Consider the following 4,031-nt stretch of genomic DNA (forward strand, 5'->3'; position numbering starts at 1 on the left):
AAGTCGGGCAAATTAACCGCTGCAGAGCTCCAAGGCCGTGTGTGCTTTGGCGTGGGGAGAGCTTTTCCAGCCACGCTGGTGCCAAACACCTCTCAGCCTCCCCTCGGCTCGGACAGCCGGCTCCGCCGCCGCTTTATCCTTCCCCCGGGCATCGCCAGGTATCGCTGGTCCCGGCTCAGAGCCGGGCTTTACGGCACCGTGTCTGCCGCCATCCCACCAGCGCACGCCGTGCCGGTGCAGGGACAGCGGTTTGCCCGGGGCACGCGGGATTTCTGCTGGATGCTGGTTGGAAACATCCCCTGTGCCACAGCCAGCCCTGGTCCTTGCGTCAGCCTCTTCCGCAGAACGCCGTGGGGAAAGATGCACCGCTCAGCACTTTTATAGTAGATTAATATTCAGGGGGAAAAGCACTGATTTAGTGAGGCCCAAGCACAACAAAGGCTGAGATTTATAGTCTCCTGTATTCGAGCGTTGCATTCCGAGCAGGCTTTCTGCCTCTGTTGTACATTTGTAACAAAGGAGAGGGAGGTTTATACCGGCCTCAAGTCATATAGAACGAGGGCTCCATGGCCAAACCGTGCAGGATGGAGACCCGGCCGCGGCGTGGGGCTGCAGGGCGTGCAGGTCCCCTGTCCATCCCACCAGGCTGGGACACGGACCCCGGGTGCTGCCCCACATCTGCCTCCACATCACCTCGTGCCCAGCACCCCCCACGGATGGGGTGTGGGGGACAAAGGGGCATCCGCTCCCGCAGCTGCGCACATCTGGCTGCATCTGCTCCGCTGACACCGGCCCCTCGCCAGGCTGTGGGTGGCCGGGGGGCTGGAGCCGGACCCCTGGGACCCGCTGACCCCACGTCAAGGTGGAATCGCGGGGAAGGTTCTTGCCGCGGCTGGCGGCCGGACAAAGCCCAGCTCAGCGCTAAGCGGAGCAGCCAGGGCCTGGGCCGGGGCCAGGGGATCGTCTCGGTGCTGCACAGCCAGAGGCTTTAAAAGGAGAGAAAGAGGGAGGCGAGGAGGGGAACAGACAAAGGGTGTTGTGAGAGCCAAACACGCGGTCCTGGTCCCAGTGCTTGGCGGCCACCGATGCCCAGTGTCCCCCGCCACCCACTCTGGGGTCCCTGCGATCCCCTGTTGTTTCGGGGGTCATTTCCTGAGGGACCCCATCACACCCATCCCTGCAGCCCTCCGGGGCTTCGGCTGGATGACAGGCAGCACGGTGTCCCCTGGGCTCTGTGCGGTGTCCCCAGAGCTCTGTGCAGTGTCCCCGGGGCTCTGTGTGGTGTCCCCTGGGCTCTGTGCGGTGTCCCCAGAGCTCTGTGCGGTGTCCCCGGGGCTCTGTGCGGTGTCCCTAGAGCTCTGTGCAGTATCCCCAGGGCTCTGTGCGGTGTCCCCAGAGCTCTGTGCAGTGTCCCTGGGGCTCTGTGTGGTGTCCCCTGGGCTCTGTGCGGTGTCCCCAGAGCTCTGTGTGGTGTCCCCGGGGCTCTGTGCGGTGTCCCCAGAGCTCTGTGCCGTGTCCCCAGGGCTCTGTGCAGTGTCCCCGGGGCTCTGTGCAGTGTCCCCGGGGCTCTGTGCGGTGTCCCCTGGGCTCTGTGCGGTGTCCCCAGAGCTCTGTGCGGCGTCCCCAGGGCTCTGTGCGGCGTCCCCAGGGCTCTGTGCGGTGTCCCCTGGGCTCTGTGCGGTGTCCCCAGAGCTCTGTGCGGCGTCCCCAGGGCTCTGTGCGGCGTCCCCAGGGCTCTGTGCGGTGTCCCCGGGGCTCTGTGCGGTGTCCCCTGGGCTCTGTGCGGTGTCCCCAGAGCTCTGTGCGGCGTCCCCAGGGCTCTGTGCGGCGTCCCCAGAGCTCTGTGCGGTGTCCCCTGGGCTCTGTGCGGTGTCCCCGGGGCTCTATGCAGTGTCCCCAGAGCTCTGTGCAGTGTCCCCAGGGCTCTGTGCAGTGTCCCCGGGGCTCTGCAGGAGCCACCAGCCAAGCCCCCAGGTCCCCAGGGGATGCCCAGGGGACACCCAGCCCTGGGTGCCGGTCCCTTCCCTGTGCATTAGCAGCACTGCTGGAGCTGCTCTGCTTATTATCATATTTAATTGCCCTCCTGGTAACCCCAGGAAATGAGCAGAAGACAGTGAGAGCAGCGGTTGCTGGTGATGTAAACACGGGCTCCATCCCATCGCCAAGTCAGCCCCGGGGAGCACCGTGATTTATGGAGCCCCCCAGCCCCACTCCCCCTGCCTGGGCTGCCAGTTTAATCCAGGACTGTGAATTCAACATAAATCACTTGATTAAAAGCTCTACTTAATTTAGGAGGGGGAGAGCGGGCGGTGGGGGGGCAGAGCACAGCTGATCGATTTAATTTACACAGGGAAACAGCAACAAGCAGATGCTTTTAAAAGGGCCGGCGAGGCCAGTGATCGCGCAGCCGCTTCGTCTGAACCAGTTCAGTGCTGGGGAAAGGGGCCGGTGGGACGGGACCACCACAGTCACACACGTTGTTTTGGTAGCTTGGATGAGCTTTAGCACCCCGACCCCATCACCCACCAGCCCAGAGCATCTTCCCCCCCAGCTCGGGAACGGCTGGCAAAGTCTTGGATAAAGTCTTTAATAATTACAAGAATTCCAGATTCAGTACAGAAGAGTTTACAACAAATAATATTTCTCCATACAAAGGCAAAATAAACTTTTCAAGTAACAGCGTCCTGGCTCTGGAGTCTCAACACCAGTGATGAGGAGAGACAGGGACACACGTGTCCCTGGGCTGTCCCCAGCCAGGGACGTGCCCCGTCCTCCCCGGCACGGCAAACCGGGCACCGCAGCCGTCCCCGGGACGGGCACCGGTAAAGGCACTGGTGGCATCGCCCGTGTCCCCCGCGGGGCCCCGAGCTGGGTTAGGGTGTTGGTGACACATGCACTGCTCCGGTGTGACCCCCCAGCCCCGGCTCCTTCCCGAGGGAGCCCCCCGGGCACTGTCCTGACCCCCAGCACCGGCACTGCCCAAACCACGGGGGCACCAACACGGTGCCCGGCCCCGGAGCACGGGGGGACGTGGGGGCCAGGGCAAGGCCAGGCACGTCATGACAACGTATTCCCAAAAGGCATCGACACGTTATTATTATTGTTTAATACAACCCCATATAAAACTGAAGCAGCAGCAGCAATTCTTACCGAGGAACCTAAACTGAAATAGGTTTAGAACATAATTTAAAAAAATAAAAACAGCAAAAGTAGCAAAATATATGAACTTTTTTTTTTTTGTAGCAACTGATATCTACCAGCCACTAGTACCTTACTACCCAACTGGTATATCTCTGGTAACAACCCTTTTAAAAAGACATGTAAATATATATTCATATTTATACATATTTTAGCTATGTACACAGGAATTTGTTTCGAGCACTGCTGTATCTGGCCGCCTCTATCAGTGCTGAGAAACGCGCACGCCGCGGCTCCCGCCTCCCGACACCGGTGTTGGGTCGGCAAAGCCCGTGGGTGCTGGCGCTGCCGAGCTGCGGGACCAGCCCCGGGGCAGCCGGGGCCGCGCCGGCGGGTTCCCGGCCCGTTGGCGGGGTTCCCGGCACACCAATGGGATACCTGGCACGCCGGCAGGTTCCCGGCACACCAATGGGATACCTGGCACGCCGGCAGGTTCCCGGCACACCAATGGGATTCCTGGCACACCCCCAGCTTGCGTGGCCGCAGAACCCGGCGCTGGTCTCGGCTTAGCGAGTTCTCCAAGGCGCAGCTAAGCCCAGCTAAGCCGGGCTCTCCACGCTCTGCCAGGACCTGCTGTCCTGGGCTGGGTGGCCGGTGCCCTGGCCGGGTGCTGCCCACCAGAGCGGATTTTGGCTTAACCAAGCGGAAATAGTCAAGCACAGAGTTCACGGAAAACTGCGGGTTTTTTTTTTAAAAAAAAAAAAAAAAGGAAACACCAAAAAACCCACCAGAACAAAAGCTTTGGGCTGCAGGGAGCTGAGGACAGAGGCGGCAGGAGGAGCGTGAGGGGTGGGTGGGTTTGGTTACGGGAGATGCTGCGGTTTGTCTCTGAA

Source organism: Caloenas nicobarica, chromosome 25, assembly GCF_036013445.1.
Source record: "Caloenas nicobarica isolate bCalNic1 chromosome 25, bCalNic1.hap1, whole genome shotgun sequence".
In the NCBI taxonomy this organism is placed as follows: Eukaryota; Metazoa; Chordata; class Aves; order Columbiformes; family Columbidae; genus Caloenas; species Caloenas nicobarica.